This window comes from Pseudophryne corroboree, chromosome 11, assembly GCF_028390025.1.
Source record: "Pseudophryne corroboree isolate aPseCor3 chromosome 11, aPseCor3.hap2, whole genome shotgun sequence".
In the NCBI taxonomy this organism is placed as follows: Eukaryota; Metazoa; Chordata; class Amphibia; order Anura; family Myobatrachidae; genus Pseudophryne; species Pseudophryne corroboree.
The window spans coordinates 105,835,371-105,855,300 of NC_086454.1; the positions used below are offsets into that span (position 1 = coordinate 105,835,371).

The 19,930-nt window shown below is 41.1% G+C and overlaps 1 protein-coding gene and 1 long non-coding RNA gene across 3 annotated transcripts in view; one reads left to right on the forward strand and one right to left on the reverse strand.

The window, feature by feature from the left end:
• Nucleotides 1-19,930, forward strand: part of IGF2 (insulin like growth factor 2) — a 53,576-nt gene that overhangs the window by 5,115 nt on the left and 28,531 nt on the right. The gene's annotated exons all lie outside the window — the stretch shown is intronic.
• On the reverse strand, nt 853-18,283 carry LOC134969989 (uncharacterized). The gene is made up of 5 exons (XR_010189603.1): nt 18,143-18,283; nt 17,196-17,292; nt 12,668-12,736; nt 10,931-10,994; nt 853-1,777 (listed from the first exon to the last, which is right to left on the reverse strand). It is a non-coding gene; the product is annotated as an uncharacterized LOC134969989 (long non-coding RNA).

Genomic DNA, 19,930 nt, shown 5'->3' on the forward strand with positions numbered 1-19,930 from the left:
ATGTTGGGGCCTTTTACTGCCAAAGCAGCACCTGCTAGGCCTCACAATCCCCTCCCCAATTTACTGACCATTGCCCCCTCCTCCATTACCAGTTAAAAAATAAAAAAAAATAAGTTGTAATGACAAAAAAAAAAAAAAAAGAATACCCTGGCCTCATCTGACCGTCAGCCTAGCAGGGCTCTCATGCAAGGGAGCATGCTGTGCGCCCCCCCACCCCAGCAAATGTCACCCCTAGGCATATGCCTTACATGCCTAATGGGCTATCCACCGCTGTATATTAGAACATGCTGATCAGTATTGCTGGTATAACTGAGCATCAAGGCCATTAACATGATATATTGGAACTTGGTGGGCGTTATCAAACCAATCTGATGGTAGTTTCCTTATGACACCTTTTATAGGTTAATTAGAAGAAGCAACACTTTTTATTTCCTTAGCAACTGTAACTAAGGAAAGTTCATTGCTCTACTGTTACATATTTAATCACTTAAAATGAGATTCCAAAGTACATATACAGTGCAGTATAAATAGCATTATATATACTGTACTGTCCTGACTACTGTATGTCATGTCTGTGCTGCCATGTGATGTGTTTTAGGAAGCTGTACATGTGTTGACTTATCATAGGGGTTGAAAAAAAAACCCTAATCTCCTTTGTTCTTATTTATTTTGTGTAAGATGTGAGCCCAGGATAAACGTACTTGGCAAGAGTAACCAGCTCTGGTTCTCAGGCCAGTCCTACCGGGATAGCGTAACCAGCTGCCCAATGTCTTTCCAATTAATAAGAGAATATGTGTGCCTGAGCCATTATCTAACTTGCAGTAAACATATTGCAGACTTCAAATTGGTCAGGATAACTCTTTATTTTCTTTGGTATCCACAGAGAGTTGTAATGGATACATGTCATTGGAGGTGAAATTCATTAGTAATCACTGGGAGTTCTATGTCTTCTAGAACAGCACATACTACCTTTAAATGGAGGAGGGAAGGCCTGTTCTGTTCCAGAGTAGCACACCAGAGGGATTAGTATGTAACACATTAGGTACCAATTATATCACAGACAGAGCATGTGACCTCTATTACATCCCCAAAAAAGACGAATAATCTATATATAATTTTTGGTTTTATATCACTTTTGTGCAATAAAGTGGACTCTCTAGTTAGTCTGCTTTGTTTAAGCCTTGAATTATTAATGGCCTTGCATTATTATTATGAGAATAATAATGCAAGGCCGACACAGGTATTTCAAGTTGTTGTGGCACTACAAGTACCTGCACACCCTGCCAACTTAAGGCAAACAGAGCTTGGTGGAACTAATAATTATACAACACCTATAGAGCCAAAGTTTGCCTAGACCAGCAATAACATAACAAGTTCCGCAATATAAAAGTACAATGTTAAACCAGTCTGTCTGAGAACTGAGGGGGTTAAGTTGTAGTAACTGACTTCTAAATGAATAATTCCAGATTGGTTCTACTTGTGTGTTACTTTAGAAGGTACAGTCCGTCCTTCTGCTTTTTTTTTCTTTTCGGGGGAACGAATAGAGCAATGAAGAGTATGTAGAAAGGAATGAGAGGGGATACAGATCATAAATGCTACTTTAGAAACAAAACACCCCTTCTTCATATTAGTGTCCCCAAGGAGAGAATATTCAGGCAAACAAGCGAGAAAAGCCAGAGTAGAGAGCTAAGTGATGGCACGCCGCCAGCTGAAAAAGTCTGTTGTTTGCTTGTTTCATTCTGTTTTTCTTCCTCTTGCTCTCCCAGTTGCCTTCTCTCTGCAGTGATTGTTTGGAGAAAGGAGAGAGAGCTGAGTTGGAAAGGCTTCTGCATTGTTAAGCAACGGGGAATAGGGGGCATATGAGGGAACCTTTAACATGCAGGAGTAGCAGCAAGTGAGCAGATGTTGCCAACTCCCCCTCTATTTCTTTGCTCTATACCTTTAATTTATTTGTATTTTTTTTTTATTTGCCTCATTCGCTTATTTGGGAAACATAACGTGCATGGGTTTATTTCATCCAGAGATAGTTTTGGGTTATAGCGCCAGTGCTGCTTGGATATAAAATTGTGGCGAAACAAAGATGATGTACAGTAGAAGTTTCCCAGCTGATAGCAGCCTGGCTGTGTGCTGGTAGGGGAAGGGAATTACAGCATTTGCAATCTAAATGATCTTGCACAAGTTTACAAGGAACAACCTCTGGCAGCAGTTACAAGACATATGTGTTTTTATGAACCAGGTCTGTAATGTACTGTCACCATGAACATAAACCAGTGTGTCCTATGTCTCTCTCATGTTAAAATATATTACACATTTGAAATCTTTTCAAATGTTTATTGCTGGTGGTGTTCACATTAATAAGCAGCAGGGGTAGCTGTTTTCATGAATCTCCTGTATAATGTAGTTAATATACATTTTGAACTATAGTGATAGTTGAAAGGAAAACCAATGCAAATTAAATATGTCAGAAGCGATGTACAAATGGATAATTAGCAAATTGGAAACATACAGTATTATTTAGAAGTTCCCGCTTAGTTAGACGCTTATGTGTCAAAAAAATAAATAAATAAATAAGCCCCACATTAAAACAATGTAAGCTGTAGAGGCATTCGGTTCTGTACTTGCTGCCTATGAACCAGGTCTGGTCAGGCGTACTTACACCAAACCAGGTAATAAAATGCATCTAGATAATAAAATGCGTTGGATGGCACAAGTACCTTATATACCTAAGTAAGTAGACATTTACCTTTTACAGTGGACTTATGCAATATAAATGTACATCCAATATTCTATCTGTCCTCTTCCTGATATGTTTAAAAAAACTGTTGGGGTGGGGAAGATCTTCCCTGTGCAATATCTCTTCCCTGATCTTCCCTGTGCTGTATTTCTTCCTGATCTTCCCTGTGGTACTGTATATCTCTTCCCTAATCTTCCCTATGTTATAGCTCTTCCCTGATCTTCCCTGTGCTATATCTCTTCCCTGATCTTCCCTGTGGTACTGTATATCTCTTCCCTGATCTTCCCTGATCTTTCCTGTGTTATATTTCTTCCCTGATCTTCCCTGTGTTATATCTCTTCCCTGATCTTCCCTGTGCCATATCTCTTCCCTGATCTTCCCTGTGCTGTATCTCTTCCTGATCTTCCCTGTGGTACTGTATATCTCTTCCCTGATCTTTCCTGTGTTATATTTCTTCCCTGATCTTCCCTGTGCTATATCTCTTCCCTGATCTTCCCTGTGCTATATCTCTTCCTGATCTTCCCTGTGGTACTGTATATCTCTTCCTGATCTTCCCTGTGCTATATCTCTTCCTGATCTTCCCTGTGGTACTGTAGATCTCTTCCTGATCTTCCCTGTGCTATATCTCTTCCTGATCTTCCCTGTGGTACTGTATATCTCTTCCTGATCTACCCTGTGTTATATCTCTTCCCTGATCTTCCCTGTGCCATATCTCTTCCCTGATCTTCCCTGTGCTGTATCTCTTCCTGATCTTCCCTGTGGTACTGTATATCTCTTCCCTGATCTTCCCTGATCTTTCCTGTGTTATATTTCTTCCCTGATCTTCCCTGTGCTATATCTCTTCCCTGATCTTCCCTGTGCTATATCTCTTCCTGATCTTCCCTGTGGTACTGTATATCTCTTCCTGATCTTCCCTGTGCTATATCTCTTCCTGATCTTCCCTGTGGTACTGTAGATCTCTTCCTGATCTTCCCTGTGCTATATCTCTTCCTGATCTTCCCTGTGGTACTGTATATCTCTTCCTGATCTTCCCTGTGCTATATCTCTTCCTGATCTTCCCTGTGCTATATCTCTTCCTGATCTTCCCCGTGGTATATCTCTTCCTCATCTTCCCTGTGCTATATCTCTTCCTCATCTTCCCTGTGCTATATCTCTTCCCTGATCTTCCCTGTGCTGTATCTCTTCCTGGTCTTCCCTGTGGTACTGTATATCTCTTCACTGATCTTCCCTGATCTTTCCTGTGTTATATCTCTTCCCTGATCTTTCCTGTGTTATATCTCTTCCCTGATCTTTCCTGTGTTATATCTCTTCCCTGATCTTCCCTGTGCTATATCTCTTCCCTGATCTTCCCTGTGCTATATCTCTTCCCTGATCTTCCCTGTGCTATATCTCTTCCCTGATCTTCCCTGTGCTGTATCTCTTCCTGATCTTCCCTGTGGTACTGTATATCTCTTCCCTGATCTTCCCTGATCTTTCCTGTGTTATATTTCTTCCCTGATCTTCCCTGTGCTATATTTCTTTCCTGATCTTCCCTGTGCTATATCTCTTCCTGATCTTCCCCGTGGTATATCTCTTCCTCATCTTCCCTGTGCTATATCTCTTCCCTGATCTTCCCTGTGCTATATCTCTTCCTGATCTTCCCTGTGGTACTGTATATCTCTTCCCTGATCTTCCCTGTGCTATATCTCTTCCTGATCTTCCCCGTGGTATATCTCTTCCTGATCTTCCCCGTGGTATATCTCTCCTCATCTTCCCTGTGCTATATCTCTTCCTCATCTTCCCTGTGCTATGTCTTTTTCCTGACCTTCCCTGTGCTATATCTCTTCCTGATCTTTCCTGTGCTATATCTCTTCCTCATCTTCGCTGTGCTATATCTCTTCCTCATCTTCCCTGTGCTATGTCTTTTTCCTGACCTTCCCTGTGCTATATCTCTTCCTGATCTTTCCTGTGCTATATCTCTTCCTCATCTTCGCTGTGCTATATCTCTTCCTCATCTTCCCTGTGCTATGTCTTTTTCCTGACCTTCCCTGTGCTATATCTCTTCCTGATCTTTCCTGTGCTTTATCTCTTCCCTGAACTCCCTGTGTTATATCGCTTCCCTGATCTTCCCTGTGCTATATCTCTTTAGATAGGGAAAGTAATACTAATGTAATACTGCTTTCTAGCAGCTGTGGAACTGCAAGTAGCAGCAAGAATGTCTGGACGTGTTGTGACTTGTAGTCTCAGAATTGCTAGAGAATCACGGGTTGCCTATCTTTGACTTGTAGTCACTTTGGTAACATTAATGCTCTGCACAGATGGGTGGATTCACACAGTGGCATTACCAAAGAGGTCACAGTAGCAGCTGGCAGCCTGACAAGGAATAACTCTGTTTTCTACTTTACTTTATACATTTTTCTTACTCAGTTTATTTTTTGTCTGTTTGTGACGCAGGCGGAGGAAATATTAAATCACATTTTACTTTCACAGACATGAAAATGTGCAGTGTAATGACAGTATGGAAGACAGTAGATGTTGTAATCCTTGTTTCATGAATGTAGATGTTACATTTTGGAGTCTCTATGCAGACAGCAATATTAATTTTTAATTCTGATTTTTACATTCTACATACAGAAAATCTGTGGTAATATGAATGCTAAATAATGAACTATAGGCCTACAAGACAAAAACTTGTCACTGTGTTTTCCCTCAAAAGTTAAACGTTTCACATTTTGTAGACAGTTGTAGTACCAAGCCCAAGATACTTCATTATCACTGTGAGAAATGTATTCCGCTTTGTAAGCAACTCCGTTTGTTTGATCTCCTTGTTATCAGAGTCTTTGAATGTCTTCTGCAAGGCTAAGAGACGCATTCAATGGCTATTGATTTGAGAAATGTTTTAATTTCGGAAACAATAGAAAGTGTGGATAATTCCCGTAAGTCATATCTACTGTAGGTGGTCCTGTTGGTATTGCTGTCTATTGCCTGTCTCACCAGTAAATATGGCAGTTCTTACTTCTCTCTGCTTTGGGGGCCTATTTATCATTCAATATTGCAAATCCACTGAAAACAACCATTTTTAGAGGATATCACCAACTATTAAGGGAGGGACCACAGCAAATATCTCTGATCCCAATATGTCTGGTCCCAATAGAGGAGTCACTTCACTCTGAATAGATTGCAGGGACAGGGTCCTTTTGGAGTACCTGTTCATACCTGTGAGTTTTGATACATTCAGGCAGTATATACATATTTTATTGCCCCAAATAGCAGCAATAAGAAATTAAAATTTTCAAGACAAGGCAATTATTAGTATGTTCTCATTGTGGGTCATTCTGACCCGTTCACTTGCTGCTGTTTATCGCAGTCAAGCGAACGGGTCTCTACTGCGCATGCCAGATGTCCGAAGGCCGCAGCAGGGGTGTAATCGCCTCTGCCTGATTGACAGGCAGAGGCGATCGCTGGGCGGGAGGGGGCGGAAGGGCGGCGTTTGGCCGCCGTTTCGTGGGTGCGGTCCAGCCAACGCAGGTGTGGCCGGACCGAATGGGGGGCGGGCAGCAGCGGCTGCGTGATGTCACACGCAGCCGCAGCGGGCCAGGGAGCGATGAGTAGCTCCCTGCCAGCACGCTAAAGCTGCGCTGGCCGGGAGCTACTCTTGAAGTGCAAAGGCATCGCCGCTGTGCGATGCCTTTGCACTTCTGTGGGGGGACCGTCACTGACATGCGGGGCTGACTAGCCCCGTGCTGGGCGTCCCCCCGCATGTCAGGAACGATGATCGTAGCTGTGCTAAATTTAGCACAGCTACGATCCGCTTGGAATGACCCCCATTGTACAGTATGTAACGTAGAATGAGATTTATCAAAGCTTGAAGAGAGATAAAATACTAACCAGTTATCATTTAACAGGTTGTATTTGAAAATTTACAGAAGCTGATTGTTTAGTACTTTATCTCTCTCTACTTTTTGTTTCTCCAAGCTTTGATAAATCTCTCCTTTAATTTTCTATAAAAAAAACTAGCATAGAGCAACCTTGATTATCCAGGACAGCACTAACTGTTGCGCGGTTTAACTGAGCAGCTAAAAATATATTTATATTTTTTAATCCTCCCTGCTACTATCATATATAAACACTACAGAAAGTACAGTACTGTATTCGACTGCCCACTTTGGCTCTTCAGATTTACAGAAATTTAGATTATCCCAGCTAACTCTCCACTCATTTTCCCCTGATATTCAGGGGCCTGCTGTATTTGATTGGCTAAAGTAATCAGTGTGGGCTAAAAAGTTGATGACAGACCTTCTTTAAAGAGATTTTTTTTTCCCAGTGAGTTGTGTGTAAGTGAAAACAGAATAATTGCCTTAGGCCCTCATTTCCAGCAGATTGTACTTTCACTCCCATATTATATATATCACAGTTACTACTGTATGTTAACATTATTGAAAATGTGGAAAAAGTGGCTACCGTCTAAGTAGAATTGAGTGAATTTGCTGCAAACTTTCATGAGAATACAGTGTAACTGTAGAAGAGGGATGTACCCTTAGAGATCCGCGAGTGCGTTATGAGTCTGTGGAAAGCTATTCTGCATTGTCCTGTATTTATAAATGGCTGGAAATCACCATCTGTGAATAGGGCTGAGATGATGAGGATCAATCCGTTCTGCAGGATGGTATTGCTGGGCTGGACAGAGAACACTGAAATATAACTTCTGTCAGCGGAATATGCTAATTTTTGCAATTAAATGTGAAATGGCACAGATATTTTCCTTGAACAATAATTATCTCTTCCGTACACCTAACTAATGAAGTTCATACTTCCCTGGATGTACCCTAAACATGTTGCCTTCTCTATGATTACAAAGTTTGGGGGTATCTGACTGTAGGGCAGACTCACAGTTTTACGTGTGAGTGTTTTTGAAGAGTCAGATGAGATCACTGTTAAGCGGCCCATACAACAGGCAGGTATCGGGGAAATTCCCCAGTCTCCCGAAGCCTGGGTAGGGGGATTGGGGAAATCCAACATGCTGGAAATTCTTGATTTGTTGATTATGCCCAAAAAAATTGACCGGGAATGGTGTTTTGGAGATTTTTAACATGCTTTTCTCCCTCAATTTCCTGACGGAACGCTGATCATCAATTTCCGGCAAAATGGGAAATCGGTGAGCTGATGTATGGCCCGCATTAGTCATACAAGATCTGGAGTCTAAATGGACAGATTCCCCATAAACAGTGTTGACACGAATTCTGGAAAAGAAATACCAACCTGTTTCTTTTTGTCTCATCTCTACAAATCAGTGATGCACTGCGGACAAGATGACATTGCAGGAACTGACACACATAACTACTGTACTTAAAGCTACCATTCCAGGGATTAAAGGACCAACTATTATCGATTAATGAGGTTTGAGGAATAAGTATCTGTAAGCTTCAAATATTTTAAGATCAGGACTGTACCACAAACAGTGTCATGTAAAATTATGATATTTATCTTCAACGCAATACATTTTAAGCTGTAACATAAACATGAATCATAGTAACAATTTCATATAGACAGAACATAGCTCTAAGATCACGTCTACCTATTGCTTTACAATGCCAAGTTAATTATGTGATATAATCTGAAGTCGAAAACGACTTGTGCGTTTTGCAGCGCTATGCAACATTTTGATTCTGTCTATTGTGTTAGTGTTATGTCTGCATTAGCCTTGTTTTACAAAGTGATATGCAGAATAGGTCAGACCTGGCAGAGAACAGAGTTTAGTGCCTTTTTGGAAATGTTAAAATATATATCTATCTTTCACCCAGATTATATATTCTGGCATTCTTGCCCATCCCAATACAATCATCTATTACTGTGACTCAGGCATATTTGGAAACACACCTGTAAAACAAGCACAGTAGTAGAATTTTTGCTATATTTTAGATCATGATGATGTTATCATGTGTGTCCCACTTTGGTCTCTAGTCTAAGAAATCACTTCATTTGTCTCTACTGTTCTCTGCATGCTGCAATTACAGTGATTGTTCCTCACTCTCACGCTACTTGTCCAACTTGAATGATGCCATTTATAGTTCAATGTTGATTGGTTGCCAGGATTTACAAGACTTGTACAGTTTTGCTCCAAATCTAGTGCACAGCCCCCACCTCGCAGATACAATAAGCAGTTCTCAGAGATTAATCACATTTTCACTTTTGGTGCCTTCTCCCAACTCATGTACGGTTTTTACTTTGTTTTCATCTGTTGACCCATTCAGATCACTGAAGGGGAAACACGTTTTAGTGGCTGGAGAAGGCAGCATGTCTATTTGGGAACCATTCTATTAACATGTACTATCTGTAATGGTTTGCCCTTTCTTACTTCAAAACACGTGCAAACTGGGTGAGCATTCAGGCTTAGGGGCCTATTTATCAATACAAATGTGAGGGATCCTTCCAGAACCCTTGTCCCTGTGGATTGTCTTTAAAACATTCTTGTGATCCTTCATTTCATATTACCACAATAAGTGTCAATATAAATGATTGGGTCTAGAACCCAATAATAAATTTAAAGTACTGGACATTGATTTCTTTTACACAAAGTTTATGATAACTAGCCAAAGCAAAAGCCTTTCATACACTTTGGAGCTTATTTAATCAAATATTGCATTCTAGTGCTGGTTAGAAAACATGAAAGGATATAACTGGTAAACTTCTACCAGTGACAGAACAGTGCATTTCCCAGCCCCATGGCAAATCTTGAAGGAGAGGCCGGCATTGGTGCCACATCTCTTCTCTGGCTGGCAAGAGCATATGCGTGGGGGTCTATAGCAGGGGAATGCAGGGCCATAGGAGTGTATGGGGTGGGGCATAGCCAAGGAATGCCTCTCTGTTATATCTGTACCCACTGTAGCTCCACTTTTGGCCTCTACAAGTTACACCAAACTTTATAGCTACAGTACCATTTGTCCCCATTTTCTAGGTACTATCACAAATTTTTAAAGCTGTGTCCCTGTATTTGAATCTGCACAGTTTTGGTACACTGGATGCAATTCCACTATCACGGGAACAGAAGGTTATGCTGAGAACCAGGAAGACATTGATTTCTCAGTGCTTCCTTTAATGATGAAGAACAATCCTTTTATTACATTTAAAATTACATTATGTGATTAAATATATATAATTAAGGGAGATTTCTTGACGTCAGTGATTTTTACTCTTGCTGTCGTCATCTGCATTACTGCAGTGCTTAATGTGTTTTCTTTCCACCTCCTTCACACTAATTGTCATTAAGCTGTAAATGACCAAGAACTATAATCTTAATAACCGCATTAGTGGATGGGCTGTGATTTTATCCTCCTCCTCAGCTGGGTGCGGTGAAGCACAGAAGCAAGTTCTTCACCCATTCACTGCCTGCTCACTCTCGTATGATGCTTCTCTCTAATATGTAGTTACCAGTCAGCCATTCACGTCGATCAATAAACAGGCCTCATACGTGCCTACTCTAGGAGAATCCTGAAATTTGGAGACTTTTCCTGAATCCTGAGAGAATAGACTAACTTCCGGTATCCTGATCACTTTATTAGTGAAATAGGCAGTCTGGGCACTTGATCATTAAGACACGCCCCCCCCCCCCCCCCTTTGTGTGATTCCCGCAATTCTTGCATTGCACAGCAAGGGGTGTGACTTAATGCTGTAGATCAGCGGTTCTCAACATCGGACCTCAAGTACCCCCAACAGTTCATGTTTTCCAGGTCACCTAGCTGGTGCACAGGTGTATTCATTACTCACTGACATATTTTAAAAGACCCACAGGTGGAGCAAATTATTTCACTTGCAATCCTGTGAGGAGACCTGGAAAACATGAACTGTTGGGGGCACTTGAGGACCGCTGTTGAGAACCACTGCTGTAGATCACGTCTCAAAAATACATTTCTATGCCTGTAAATTATGAATAACTGATATCTGAACTAATTGCAAGAGTAATCTTCTAAACAAGAATGCTTATTTAGTATAATAATAGTGACCACCCCATATATAACAATCATATATAAATGTGAAAAAGAGGATATGATTCATATGTGTTAAACAAATGTTAGGTTTCATCAGCGAGGCTACACTAGATTGTCTGATAACGATGGGATACCATGTGATCAACTAGATAAGTATACAGTAGCTCAAATAAACTAATCCAAAAACATCTTTCACGTAGTTTTCCACACATTGGCTGAACCTAGTACTCACCATGCATCAGTGTCCACTTTGGCCAACAGTGTCCAATGGCGAATCGCCCTGAGATCACTTGGGTCTGTTAATGCATTTGCTGGTTAATACTAGCTGTCTTCTTACATTTACAAACATGCCTAGTAATTACCCAGCCTATTTTACCAAACAAGGTGACACTGGTCCCATTCCCAATACTGGCTGCTTATCTAGCAGTAAACAGACTTAACTGCTAACTGGTCACTATAATTAAATTAGCCGCAGGGTTTACCTCAGCTGCAAGGAAAATTCTGCATTAAATGTACCCTCTGGGGATTAACGCACAGGGTAACCCATATTTTCTGGGCATCTTACATTGAATAGCTCCGGACGTTAAATCTTGAGCTTTAACTGTGGCTAATTGAATCTGCCCCTATATGTTTGCTATATATTGGCCCTTTTTTTTGGCAGTAAGCCCTGAATCCAGCTTTTACATTGCTGAGCCACTCAAGGTGTATTTACTCGTAATTTGATGGGTGCTGACCAAGCTTAACACAAAAGTTCACTATTTTATATACTGTAAATATACAGATATTAGACCATGTAAATGGCTGAACAAATCCCAGACACCAAGTTTTTAGGGTCTTCTAATTATGTGCTGATGTTAACTATGGGGTAAGCCAATCAATGTTTCTTAAAGGTGCACAACTGATCTATTTCTTCCAAACATTTATATTCTGCATTTTTTTTTAACAGATAGAATTAAATTTTTAATACATTTTTCAGATTTGAACAATGACCCATGTGTCAGTTAAGAGTTAAGGATGTTAATTACATTAAACGGCTTGTTTGTGTGAGCACTCACATATAATATAATCTCTTTACGTCATTTTATATCTGCCTAATAAATAAACAAGCCAGGGCTAGCCTGAGTATGACTCATGTGACTCCTTAATGCTTTTGGAACAAAGGAAGAAGAATGACAGCCATGGCTGGTGGGTCATTGGGTGCCACCAGAAGACTCGTTGATAACAAATATGGTGCAAGATGGGAATGGCACTTGGCAGTAGAATGGCATTTGGTAGTATGAACTACAGCTATGAACAAATCAAATCTTCAGGTCACCCACAGTATAAATGGCAGATTATTAATCCTTGTGGAAATGTATCTGAAACATTCATGATACTCTCATGAGTGTTGGAGGAGGACACAAAATGGCTGCTTCCACATAATGGCTGCCTCTACTCCATGTAGGTGACACATAAACTTTATAACCATAACAAGCATTGCTTCCCTAGCAGTCCCTTTTGCCAGGCATTCTAGACTGAGATTTCCTGTGGGATAATTGAGTGTAACCACAATAAGCGTGACTGATCAGATAAGGGATATTTACTCGGTGAATTAAGGTTTGCCACCTTCAACCTGAGAAGTTTGATGACTCAGTAGTTTGTTGCACTTTTTTGATCTACAGTTGGATTTAACTGTGCTTTTCAAAACCGAATGGGTCGGTCACTCGGACAGGAGTGTAACTAGATCTATGAAGGACCCATAGAGATATTATGAAGGGCCCAATTCCTCCCTCTGCAGCACTGCACCAAGAGTGGGCATGCCCAAGGACCGTGCTTACTGAAGCCTATCATATTAAATGCATTGACGTCTTTAAGTCTTTTATCATTTTCAGATCTCTTCTTATCACCATCATCTTTTTCCATCATGGTCATTACCCCATATTATAATATCCAACAACCACTTTCAGTAGTAAAAAGGCCATGCACCTACCCTTTGTCCTCTCCTAGGCTGACTGTGTCTTGCAGGCTTTTTGCAAGTGAGATCACCACCTCAAACAACCTGAAAGTTGAGAAAATGTATTCTGTTTTATATATATATATATATATATATACACATGCAGAATTATATATTAATTAAATGTACACTATTATAAAAGAAATGCAAAACTATATGCCTTACAGTAGTGTCCCAATGTCATGACATGCTCCATAGCAATTTATCCAGGTCATCTTAATATGCCCAACAGCCATGCCCCCAAGTCATAATATGCCATACTGTATTGCCAACATGTATGTACCACAGTAGTGTAGTGTCCTAGTTAATATGCTCCACAGTAGTGCCCTTGCTAATAGTAGTTTCCTATTTATTTGTATGCCCCATAGTACTGTCCTAGTTCGTTTTCTATCTCACAATAGTGCCCTAGTTCTTTTTATGCACTTTTTCTAGTTTCCTAGTTAATGTCATGCTCAATAGTAATGCCCTCTGTGTAGTGTGCTCCAGAGTAGTGTCCAGTGCATAAAAAGCCTCATGTGCTTGATGCCAATGGGCCCATGCTTCATAACAATGGTGGTCACTGAGCAGAGAGAGGAGGAGGGCGAGATTCCGGCCACATCTGTTATTGGTTGCCACCGTAGTTGTATTATTATACCACATTTATAAAAAAAAAGCAGTGGTGGTAAGGGAGATGTGCCAATTTTTATATTTTGATGTCATTCCATTATACTGTACTTGGTATGCAAAGTCACTGTTTTTGTAATTATTATTTTAAGTGGCTCAGGCACTACTTAATGACTTACAGATGAGCCACTGGCAGAGGAAGTGAACTGCAGAGGAGAGAAGCGAGTAAGAAATAGAAGAGGGAGAAAAGAAATAGAGGTGGTGGAGAAATATTGGTTTATCTCTGTACCCTACATCCTCCAAGTGAAAACGCTTTAGCTCTGTCACAAGCAGTTATATATTAGTGAATGTTATAATGGTATACATTGGCCTGCTTGGAGTCAGGACATTGGGGCGTGGCCATGCCTCCTCAGGGGTGTGACTTGTGCTTCAGAGGCTGTTTGATTTGTTCATACTGAGTTGCTGCACATGCGTGCTCTTAGGTGCTTTTTTATATTAGTCATATTTGTATTGAACCTACTTGTATTTTAGTTTTAGTTGCTACGTAGAAAATAAAACAAAATAAACCTCATTTTGAATTGCATTGCAGCATTACTAGACTTTTAAAGTGTATGTAATAAGGAAATTCATTCATGTTGCCTGGAATGGTCTGAAGTGTAAGTTATAGCTGGAAGTAATTGTTTGCAGTCACCGTAAACTAAATTTCCTATCATTTCAGAGGTTAAACCCCACTTGAGTCCTTGTCCGGACTCTGTGATTTTCTGAAATGCAGTTTAAAACTAGCCAATTGCAGAATTTACAAAAATAACATGTATGAGGAAAGTGACTCCGTACCCTTCCACTTCTGACAGGATCTGATTATTGTAATTATCAGAAAGACAAATATGATTAAAGCAGGGCAACGGAGAGAATTCTGAAAAGCTACTTTGTCCCCAACTCCTCTCAGTGTAGAAGGAGATGCAATTTCCCTCACATAGCAAAGGAACAGAGGTTAGGGCCAGGTTATAAGTATAACCCTGTTTGAACTGAGCGGCATTCTGTTTTTTTTTTTTCTTACAATGTCCATGGATTCTGATAGGTAAAGACCCCCCAGTCAGCACGACCGCCTTCTTGATCTGCCAGCGCTTATGCAATAATTGCTAACTTTTTTTTTGCACATCAATCTTCTTTAAATACTTATTAAAACTTGCTGGAATTGGAAACTTTTGATTTATAGTGTTATAAAATGTGAAATAAAATACATTTCAATCATTTTTATACCAACCGAACAGTGTCAACAAAATCTATTGGCAAGAGACTGTATTCTGGTCTAACATGGCCACAATTGCATCAAACTGTGAGGATTTTGAGAGGAGATAAAGAGGTTCAGTCTGACACATTTGTAGAAGCTAAGACAATGGGGTCTATTTACTAAGCCTTGGAGGAAGATAAGGTGAACGAAGGTAAAGTACTAGCCAATCAGCTCCTAACTGTCATTTTTCAAACCCAGCCTGTAACATGGCAGTTAGGAGCTGATTGGCTGGTACTTATATCCATCCAATTTATCTCCATCCAAGGCTTAGTAAATAGACCCCAATGTCTGCAAAATGAATATGAATAAACAAGCATCACTTTATATTTACATTAGACCAATGTAAAAGAGATAGGACAGTCCTCCAAACAGTTCTGCTTTAGGCGGGACAGTCCCAACTTTAGTGTTTAATCCTTTTTCCTGATTGGGACAACTTTATTCCAATCTGGCCAGCAGTTCTAGAGGTATGGCATAGCAGTGGTGACCAAGTGATGCCATGTATTTTATTTTTTCAGGACAGTTTAACGGAACGGTGGGCAGTCATAGTCATTCCCTTGTTTTGTGCACACTTCACAATTGTCCCAATCCCCAACATTAAATGTTAGAAGGTATTCTTGGTATGCCTTAAATCCAATGGAGATTATTTAATTTTATGACATTTTTGTACACTGCTTTAACTTGTTGGAAATGTCTGTTTGGTATATTACTGCAATAGTTAACTATGCTGTTTGAAAATATAGGCTCTTCAGGGGTTCCAGAGGTCTGTTACTTGGTGCAAGCAATATTTGAAATGAGTTTATTTACATTTTTGCAGGGTTACATATATTATTTTGAAATTCTCAATAGATTTTATTTTGCATCATGGATATTGATGTAAGGCAGTAATTTCAGGCCTCCTAACCTACTGGGACATGGTTCTGTTTATTTAAACCTGCAGTCACTCACTTCTGCTGAGAAGTGAATATACATCTAAGGGGGTCATTCCGAGTTGTTCGCTCGCAAGCTGCTTTTAGCAGCTTTGCACACGCTAAGCCGCCGCCTACTGGGAGTGAATCTTAGCTTATCAAAATTGCGAACGAAAGATTCGCACTATTGCGAAAATACTTCTCTGTGCAGTTTCTGAGTAGCTCGAGACTTACTCTGCCAGTGCGATCAGTTCAGTGCTTGTCGTTCCTGGTTTGACGTCACAAACACACCCAGCGTTCGCCCAGATACTCCTCCGTTTCTCCAGCCACTCCCGCGTTTTTCCCAGAAACGGTAGCGTTTTTTCACACACTCCCATAAAACGGCCAGTTTCCGCCCAGAAACACCCACTTCCTGTCAATCACACTCCGATCACCAGAACGAAGAAAAAACCTCGTAATGCCGTGAGTAAAATACCAAACTGCATAGCAAATTTACTTGGCGCAGTCGCACTGCGGGCATTGCGCATGCGCATTAGCGACTAATCGCTCCATTGCGAGAAAAAAATACAGAGCGAACAACTCGGAATGACCCCCAAAGTGCTTAAAGGTGCACACTATATGTAAAAAGTGCACATTAGCAGATATTGACTTGAGAAAAACATTAATAAATATAGATTATTGTAATTGTTATATTTTCCCGCTGTACACAGTATGTCTCTGTTTATATTCTATTTGTCCATTTGGTTTGCAAGATAAAACTTACAGAGTAAGAAAAAATTGTAAATAAAAAGTCAGGTACACACTCCGTGGCATAACCACAGGGTGCCTAGACTGGCAAATGTCCAGGGGCCCATAAGTGAAGGGGCCCACCCTGAAATCATTCACTAAATACGTGATTTGCCAATTGAGGGGCTCAGTGGAAAAGAGGCACATGCCACATATACATGGATTTTAAATTTTTGCTGCCATCAAGTAACTTCTACCATATAGCGTCTACTCCACTAACTTCTAACATAAGGTCAGATTTATTAAGCCTGGTGAAGTGATAATGTGGAAGGTGATAACGCACTAGCCAATCGGCTCCTAACTTCTATGTTACAGGCTGGGTTTTAAAAATGACAGTTAAGAGCTGATTGGCTGGTGCGTTATCACCTTCCACTGTATCACTTCACCAGGCTTAATAAATCTGCCCCATAGTGTCATGTACCTGTTTCTCACCCACAGCAAAATACAAATCCCTGGCATTATATTTCTAGACATATCTAATTGAAAAAGGGCCCATGCCACTTGTGGCATGTGACTCACACTATCCAATCAGGCCATTCAGTGGAACTATTTGATTTCTTTGGCTTAGTGCAGATTTAAATCTAAATGCAATATTAGTAAACAGACCTGATGGTCAAGAAACTTAACAATCCCAGAACCTAAACCTGAAACCTGTCCTTTTAAAATGAGGTTGGCGATAACATTGACAAATGCCCCCTCACTATCAGTAAGTAAAAAGAATGTACTCCCACCTGCTGGCACTGTACCGCCCACCTCTTGTAGGCTGACAAGCGTTTGAAATTACTGTCCCAGCATTAAACAGTTGTTGAGCAGCTGACAGGACGGCTGCCCTAGCATATCTACTATATATACTAATGCACTGTAAAAGAGATTCTGATACATAGTTTATATCATGTAAAATGCTGTAGGATTTGCTTACCTTTGAAAGTGCATTATGCAGCTGTTACAGACAGTATATACTCCACCCAATGCTGGCTGATAGTCAGCGTAGTACAAGTCAGTTCCGGCAGCTGATTCTGTAAAACACCAAAACACAGTACTGTTTATTAGTGGCTCAGATATCAAATCCTACATAAGTGACATGCTTACAAGGCGGATACTCTAAAGAATATCATGCTCTTCTCTGTTTAAATCTGCTTAGAATGTCTTACATTGAAGGTGGCAGTGGAAGTGTATCACTATAGTTTGAATAAAAGGGCTCAATTGCTGTTTTTTTTTCATTTTTTTTTCAGTTTATTTATTTTTGGGGGGAAATGTTGAAAGCTTGCAGAACTCGATTAAGGCTTATTATTAGTAGGTCACAGCGCATATTAAAGCCACTCTGCCTATACGCAGTCAGAGCCTCACGAGTCACGTTACATTGGAGGCAATTTGCACTCAAATTGCATCCAAAAAAACGACAGCTTTGCAATGATGATGAGTTGGCAAAGTCACCATATGTGGCCAGCTCTGCATGGGTAGCATTTGCGTCTGTTCATCATCATTATTAACTTGATACTTGCACCAGGGTCAAGCACCTGCAAATGTATCTTCTCCTGACTGCTATTTATGTCCCAGTCTTCATAAGTCGCAGCTAGGAGCTGATTGGTTGGTACTTTATCTCTCTCAACTTCATCACTCTGCAAGGCTCAGTACATCTGCCCCTCTGTGTTCCAATTGGAATGTGGCTTCTGTCAAAGGGGGTCATTCCGACCTGTTTGCACGCAGCGGTTCTTTCCTGCGGTGTGAACGGGTTGGTAATGCGCGCGTGCGTCATTGCCCAGAGACGGCAGTCGCCGGGCAGCAGCGCTAGGACCGAAGAAAGCGTTCGCAGGCCCAATCGCAAGAAGACTGACAGCGGGAAGGAGGATCGGGGCGTCTACTTACCGTTTCCCGGGTGTGGTCAGGCAAACGCAGGCGTGTGCAGGCGTTTGGAGGGCGGATGTCTGACGTCACAGCTGGGACCTTCATCGCTGGATCCGTCGCACTGGGTAAGTAGCTGCAGGGCTGGTCTTGTTTTGCAGGAAACTTTTTTTAGCATAGCAGGGCTGCACAAACGATCACAGCCCTGCTATGCTAAAATATACTCCCCCATAGGCGGCGTCAAGTTGATCGCACGAGCAGCAAAAAGTTGCTACGTGCGATCAACTCAGAATGACCCCCAAAGTGCTCATCTGAACAAGCCCCAAATGATGCATCTCCCACACAGAACGTATTCCTGTGGTTTTATGTACATGACCCTGTAAAAGACAGCCAAGAAAGCTGCAGGCAGGTTGTAATGAATCACCATTGTTTGCATACTCTATAAATGTTTGTTCAAATATTTGGGAAGATTTGCATTGTCTGTGGATATTAACAGAATAGGAAATTAAAGTGAGCTCCATTCATCTTATTAAATAAATTTGGTCCAGGAGTTTGAGGATTAGGATAGAAAGTCAATGTAATAACTAAAGGGACATTTGACTTGTATACAGGAGACTGTGCAACTTATGTTTCCTGTTTTTACATTGTTGGTGAATTGACTATTTGTACTTATTGACAACAATTACTAAATTGTCTGAAACAAAGAAGCACTAAGTACATTTCCTTTGTAGCATTGTTCCTAGTTCAGTCATTCTGTTTTCTATAACAGTGATGTGTAATACAGTACTTTGTGATGATAAACTTTTTCCATGTACAGTAAGATGAACATCAATCAGTTTGCAGGACTGTTAGCGCTAAGCAGGGTCGGACTGGCCCACAGGGGAACAGGGGAAACCACCAGTGGGCCCCACTGCCTGTGGGCCCTCCTCCTCCTCTAGGGATCAGGTTCCAGACTCTATCCTAGTACACTTCAATTCTGCATTATACATATGTTACATTATACTTCACAGGAATTTGTTTTTTTTATACATTTACCAAGGGGCACAGAACCTGTACTCTGTAATGGTTAGCCAAACTTCTGTGGTGGCTGGCCACGCTCCCACTGGAGCCTTGCCACACCCTTTAGCATGGGCCCCTACAACAGCATTCCCCCGGTGGGCCCTTTATGCCCCAGTCCGACACTGGCGCTAAGGGTATACAACTGCACTGACCTCAAATGTACAGTCCTTACATGGTGTAGCCTAATACAGATGGAAATAATACTTACAGCCAGTGGACCTGAGATTCTTCGCACTGCGCATACTTATGAGGCTGAACAAGGCATACATAGGCATATCTGGGGGGCTATTCAAAGTATCCTGGAGGTCAGACGGATCTCCACTTGTGGCTTAATGGTTGTAACTGGGTTGCAACAGGGCATACACACTAAGCATAGGTTTTCTATGAGCATGTCATGGGCGTCTGGATGGAATTACATCCTAATCACAAGTAGCCAACAGCAAAGATTTGGCGATTTCAGGCAAATATCTTGCCCCCAGCATAGAGCTGATACAAATGTATGCTGGCAGTGACGATAGCTGCTCTTACAAGTTTCTGTGAAAAGCCATCGCTGAATGCAAGCAAAAATGGCTGTTGCATGCTGGTGATATGATGAGGTCATAATAGGCATGGGCGGCACACTGGAGTAGACTGAGGGTCACCATTCTGGAATACCTCCCAACCTTCCTGCAAATTGCTGGACAGTCCCCTGAAATCTTGAACGTCCAGCAGAAAAAGGATATGATCACAACAACAGTTGTAGATAGTTGAAAT